Here is a 6,863-nt window from a genome sequence, read left to right as displayed (position 1 = left end):
TTTGAGGCATCGCCAGATTTTGTGGAGATTTTTCTGGAGGTTGAGGTAGTGGGACGTGCGTTATTTTTTGGAGGAGAACCCAGTGAGAGGCCACGTTTGGAAAAAGTTCCCCACATCGTTATAAAACCCCAACAGGTAATGTTTTATTTCCCACCTTTTCAAATCACGTGATTTATGCACAATATTTTAGCGTTTTTTTCTAATGTCTATTTTCTTGCAGAACATATATATTTTTGCTCAACATGCATGTGCAACCACAGTTATTATGAGCGTTTATTTGCATGCACATTGCACGTTTCTAAATTAAATCCGCTATCTGTGGTCGCAGTCATGCCTCCTGTGCAGCGTTAAGGCTCTTCATGGCGCCTATCTTCTTCCCACATTACCCCCCCGTTATCATCACCTGCACTGCTTTAATGTCCCGTTGCATCCCAGGTTCAATGCAGAAGCGTAGCTGTAGTTAAAGCGACGTAAACGTGTTTAAAAGTCGTGTTTTTATTTAAATTCATGCTGATGCTCCCATTTCCTGGTGCAAGTGAATCCTACCTCTGTGTAAAGTTACGGGCGAGTTACCGCTGGCTGCTGCTCCTTAACGTGAACGCTGCGTTCAAAGACTATTTAAAAAAGTCCGTCCTTTTCGTTTATGTTCCTGTTTCCTGCCTCTTAAGTTTAAAAGAAGCAGATGGTTGTTTGAAGGCACCACACCTTTTGATAACCACGAAAAACATGTAGTCAGTCCTTCTCCTGGTAAACTAGGTAGTGTTTCCTCCCTGAGCAACACTGGAACACGTTGATATATGATGATATTCAGATGGTTTCATTATGGAAATTGGTTCCTAAAGGTGTCTGGGAAATGCAGTCCTGTGTGGTTACTAATTCAGAAGAAGGGGTTTGTCCCAGTTGTGACTGTTCCAACCAAGATAACATGTGCAATGTTTCTTATTGATCAATTTAAAGCTAATTCAAAGGTTGAGGACATCCCATTATTATTGTTATTATTACATTACATTACATTACATTACAGTCATTTAGCAGACGCTTTTATCCAAAGCGACTTACAATCAGTAGTATATTACATATCATTACACATCATTCATCCATTCACACACTGATGACAGGCTACCATGCAAGGTGCCACCATCAGACTCTAACTAACATTCATGCAACATCCAGTCCACACCGATGGCAAAACTTCAGGAGCAATTTGGGGTTAAGTGTCTTGCCCAAGGTATTATCATACCAACAAGGATGATAATGGTCAAATTTACTTTTTGATTAGTTGCAGTCAGCCAAAATGTGGCTCAAATGATCAATTGAACTGTTGTTTGAACTCTAATATGACCACGTAAATAGCAGATTATGTTAACCATACCATGCATGGCACATTTCTGCTGTCAATTGTGGAAATAAATGGATTAAAATGGTTTCTAAACCCTCTAAAATTGAGACTTTGGTGGGTCTGCCCTTGACCGCACCACCGTTTCCGTCTAAAGGTGCCTTACTCTGTTGTCGTACTCTAACTTACTATTTGCCCACAGACATAAATGACTCAACATGTGTGTGTGTTTCCCAGGCGGATCCTTTAGAAGTCACACTTTGTTTGACAGATGGCAAGGGTTCAACTAGTTCACAGACCAACTGACAGATAAACCGGACTGAACAGAGATAGTGCTGACGTGTAAAAAACAAAAAGTCAGTGGCACTTGGCAAACATATCTGTCGCATCAACCGAATTTAGCTTTGATGAATTAAATCAATGTCTGCATGGTGCCACAGTCAGATTTCTACATTTCTCTCTTTTTAAACAAACATACCTGCCTTTATCAATAACTATCTGAGAGGGGGCTTGTGCAGTTCAATGGCCAACATGTGCTGCAGCATTACCATGACTCAGAACAGCACGGACAGACTGATATTAGGGCTATGCTACCAACAATCACCCTTTTAATCCGTCTCCATGTGTCGTGGGTGTGCGTATGGCCAACTACTCATCACTTTAATCAGCACAACTCGGCTCCGATGCCCACGGCCTTCTTGTATTTTCTCCTCTGAGGGAAATGAAGGTAGGTTAGATAGAAATGGAGGACATCAGGGTCGACACAATGTCAGGGACTGTACTGGTGTATGTGGGACTTCAGAGATAGGAAAATTGTCTCTTTAATAAGATAAGATAAGATAAAATAATCCTTTATTAGTCCCGCAGTGGGGAAATTTGCAGGCTTACAGCAGCAGAGGGTAAAGTGCACACAAGAGACATAGTAAAAGAAAGACAAAAATAAAAATCAAATAAAAACAAGTATTATAAATAAGCAATAAAAAACTGTAGAAAATCAACAATAACTGAAATATTATATTTACAGACAGAAAAAATGCTTTATTGTTTGCCATTGTAACAATTTTGTCACAATGTCACATTTTTCCTAGAATGACTTCTAAAACTCTTTGCATAGCTATTTATTCTAATATAATGGACATAAACTAGACAGCAGGGGATTTTTTTCTACATACATATAATCTTTGTTTTCCGTGTTAACCCATCTCCATGTTGGTTTGAATATGGTGACAAGACTATAATCCTTCTTCTCAAACCCGATGCTGACCTAAACCTCTCTGAGAGCAGAGTGAAAACCCCCCCGTGGCATTGAACACGTTACATAACAGCTTCATCATTCATCCAGCCTCACAGACGGCCAGCTACAGTACTTTCATGAGACAATGTGTCCACACAATTATTTGTATGGATACTTCTACTTCATTGTCTTTAAAATCTTTAAAAAAAAAAATATTTTGTGTGGATTGCTGACTTACCATCTATCAATCAAACAGCCTTTTAGGATTTTTATTCCTATATTCTTTTGGCGTTACATATTCCTACCAATCCATTTGAGAATGGAGACCAATAAACATATGTATGCAGTACAACAGCAGCAGAAACTAAGGACTCAAAAACCACCATGGTGTTAATTTAACACACCTTTCTTTCTCTCCACAAAGTCTTAACAGCAGTTGAACGTCACATGCTTAACAGAGGTATTATTTTCAGCAGGGCTATTGTTTGTGATTTTGTATTGTGTTACAGGTTATTTATCCCAGCAGAACATGCAGTCAAGTGAAAGAAAAAGCACACCTCCAGTAAAGGTTACAGCTTTCATGATATGAAGCCACATAGAATAAAGAATTTGCATCGGAACATTTTCTATTTAATATAATGTGAGCGGGAAGAACTCTTGGTTTGGTAAGCCACAAGGGAAATCCAGAAGTCGTCCGTTACTTCGGTGATATTTTTCCCCATCAGGCCCTCTCTGTGTGTGTGTGTGTGTGTGTGTGTGTGTGTGTGTGTGTGTGTGTGTGTGTGTGGGTGTACAGTTTATCTATAATCATCAGTGCCATGTTCATTCTCAGACTCCCAGGATGTGCAGAACAGTGGCGGCTCTGTCCAACCCACTAATGAGAGGCCCTTAATTGGTTGTTCTGGTGGGAGAATCTGCTCATTAAATGTAGCTGGACCTAACTCTGGTTCGAGCCAGAATGAGTGCACGATATATATTTATTTATTTTCCTATCAATATTGTCAGTCAAAAAAAAATCATCGTTTCCAGTCATTTGTAGATGAAAATGTATTATTGGATGAACTTTTAGTGATATAGTGATAGTCATAGATTGATTAAAATCTCAAACAACAAAGAAACAAATGTGGCAGTAGTAGCGCTGATACTTTAATGCTGAAAACAGGTGTATTTATTAATAATTTATTAAATCTGTATGCGTCTTGCTTGCACTGTGGTAAAAAACTAGTTTGTCATAAGAGATAGTAAAACTGACTCAGGCTTCTTTTAATTTTCATATTTAATATTTTGATTGGTTATCACTGCTGCATTTGTTGAAGGAAAACCCATCAAATGCTCGTGTGCAGTACTGCATTTGTACTTTTCTCTCTCACCCTGTGAAGGGCGAGTCGCAGAGTCACGACAAAAAAAAAGAAAAAAGAGGTGGAGTGACAAAATGAGAAAGATGGGAATACTGATAGACGCAGAGAGGAAGTGAGGAAGGGTCGGACACAAGAGGAGAAAGAGAGAGGCTGAGCGAGAGCGACGGAGAGGGTGAGAAAATATTGCCTAACCATTCGGAAAGGCTATGGGAACATCCCCGGGTGTGTGTGTGTGCATGTGTGTGTGTGTATGTGCGTTTTCATCCTGACCCTGTCGGTTCAACAGGAGCACAACACGTCACATCAACTCAGGCGCACACAGACGGCCCTACTGTCCCTCATCGGGTTGAGTACGGACCGTGTTTTTTAGAAAACGGAGAAAACTTATTTTCTACCGTAAACTCCCTAATATACAGTACCAGTCAAAAGTTTGGACACACCTTCTCATTCAACTACTTTGAAGAATCTAAAATATAAAACATATTCTGGTTTGTTGAGCATTTGTTTGTTTACCACATAATTCCATATGTGTTCCTTCATAGTTTGGATGTCTTCAATATTAATCTACAATGTAGAAAAAATAATAATAATAAATAAAGAAAAACCATTGAATAAGAAGGTGTGCCCAAACTTTTGGCTGGTACTGTATGTCCCTTAATATATTTCCAGTTGCCTACAGCGTTCATCTCGTCTTCGCCTTCTAGTCTTATCAAAGTGGTTTAATACTGTAAATCCAAATCAAAGCCTTCATCTCCCCCCAATGATCGTCGTGACATCGGGTCAGTCACAACGATTACTAAAGGTGGACACAGTCTACAGTGCAGCAGTGAGCCGTGACCGGCGGGGTATTAGCCTCCAGCTTTTCAGAGCCGCTCGGCCAGCGGGGGACCACAGGAACCCGCATTCACGCAGGGAAGATCAGAGGGGCCACGGATGAATGGAAACTGTAATGCAATGTTCAGCTTATTACAGCCACGGAGACGGTGAGGGAGGGAGGGGGAGAGGGGAGGCGGGGAGAGTGAAAGGGCGGATAGAGATGTAGAGGACGTGTGAGATGGAGGGGACAAAAAGGGAGAGAGAGAGGGGAGGGTAGTTTCTTTGGGTAAGAGGGTCAGCTAAATGCCCCAAAAAATATAAAAATCTGACTTTTAGTTGTCTATTAATGTTAACTTAATTGTATTGAACCAGAAACAAAAAGCTTAATAGAGTTTGATTGTATGTTTGTGGAGATTAGCCGAGTCATATTTCTTTTGTTTTTGTTCCAACAAGAGGGTCTTTTAAGAGAAGAATAGAAAAATCACTTTGTTGAAGTGCTACATTTTTACATCAGAGGGGGGGATAAAAGAGAGGGCAACCTGCCTTCCCCCAGCAAGTGTCCAGCTCTGAAAGAAGCGTGGGCCCGTGTCTTTGGCGGGGGGCCAGACGTAGTTAAAAACAGATTAATCAGCATAGGAAGGGTCGCGTTCTCACAGAGGGAGGCTGAGCAGAGCATGGTGGCAGGACGGGGGCGCACGGCCTTCATCTTTTTTTAAAAAGCCACGTCTTGGGGAGCACGGGTTGAATAGAGGATATATATTGTGCTATAAATAATGGTCTCAAGATCTTTTATAGTGTGGGGGACAAAGGTTTCGGAAAATCAAAATGAGATGGTCAGTTTCTAGGTGACTGATGGATTCATTCATTTACTCTGTGTGTCGATTGTTCTTTCATTCGGGGTTGTATTACAAGTCAGGAACGTGGGGAGCAGCGAGGAGGTGGGATACCCAAGAAAGAGCGATAAAGAGGAAGGGATGAGGGGAGGAAACGGAAGTGAGAGGAGAGGAGTGTCCGGGGCAAGAAAGGGGCCAAAACACTGGTTCTCATTAGAAGCCTTTTGATAAGCTCCGACGTTTGTTAAACATCTTGGAAGGAGTGTAAAGAAACCAGTGCAATGTGTAGAAAGCAGCGTCAATAGTCTGTGTTTCCCACAGGTCTGAACTATGGGAGTACCTGTTCAGTTAGAGGAGATGGTTCAACAGATGCTAACTAGGAGCGGGTGTGGTACTTGTTTCAAATGTTCAGAGAGAGCGAGATACAAAAACATGACTCTGCGGATGTTTTGCACCCTGTCACTTCCTGTTTTTTTTTTAAAAAACTTGACAGGTTCCTGATGAGAGATAGAGGCGGAGATACTATGTGCGGCTAAAAATGAGAGATTGATGATAAAGACGGAGATGAAATCGAGTGAAACAGGAGACGGGTTTGAAGTTGCCCCCTTTTGCTGAACTTCCCGTTTCCTGGTTAGAGGTCAGAGGTCACTGGTCTGGGATTAACTGATACGAGGGGCCGCCTAAATAATCTGTCTGGTCATGTCATTGACCTATGGAGAAGAGCAGCAACTTAGTTCACATAATGGTGTGTGTGTGTGTGTGTGTGTGTGTGTGTGTGTGTGTGTGTGTGTGTGTGTGTGTGTGTGTGTGTGTGTGTGTGTGTGTGTGTGTGTGTGTGTGTGTGTGTGTGTGTGTGTGTGTGTGTGTGTGTGTGTGTGTGTGTGTGTGTGTGTGTGTGTGTGTGTGTGTGTCTGGACTTTAAGTAAATGAGAAAACAGGATGATGTTCTGAAAATGAGGACATCTTATGGCCACAAGGGAAATGTCTAATTTTAGATTCTTGGGGTTGAGGTTAGTAGTTTAGTTAAATGAATGTCAGGCAGCTGTGAGTGTGTGTGTGTGTGTGTGTGTTGGAGTACTTTACATTCTCACTAATTGATCATTGCATTGCAGCGTCTCTGATCGATCACTGTGAAGCAAATGTAAGATCGATCAATCATTTAATCATCTGCGTAGCTGAATCAAACAGATCCCGATGCATCTCGTCTTGTTACCAGATGATTTAATATGCGATCGTCGCTGTCAGAATTGATTATTGTGTTCTATAATGGTGACATGAGGCTGAAT

General features: G+C 41.3%; 1 protein-coding gene across 6 annotated transcripts in view; it reads left to right on the top strand.

Annotated features, from left to right (window-relative positions):
* epb41l2 (erythrocyte membrane protein band 4.1 like 2) overlaps nucleotides 1-6,863 on the top strand; it is a 48,711-nt gene continuing 41,848 nt past the window's right edge. For all 6 annotated transcript variants that reach the window (XM_054618852.1, XM_054618850.1, XM_054618851.1 and 3 more), the window contains exon 1: nucleotides 1-135. The gene's annotated coding sequence lies outside the window, so the exon portion shown is untranslated. The remainder of the gene's footprint in view (nucleotides 136-6,863) is intronic.

Source organism: Anoplopoma fimbria, chromosome 18, assembly GCF_027596085.1.
Source record: "Anoplopoma fimbria isolate UVic2021 breed Golden Eagle Sablefish chromosome 18, Afim_UVic_2022, whole genome shotgun sequence".
In the NCBI taxonomy this organism is placed as follows: Eukaryota; Metazoa; Chordata; class Actinopteri; order Perciformes; family Anoplopomatidae; genus Anoplopoma; species Anoplopoma fimbria.
Note: the sequence above shows the minus strand (reverse complement) of the source record. Positions and strands in the feature narration are given on the sequence as shown.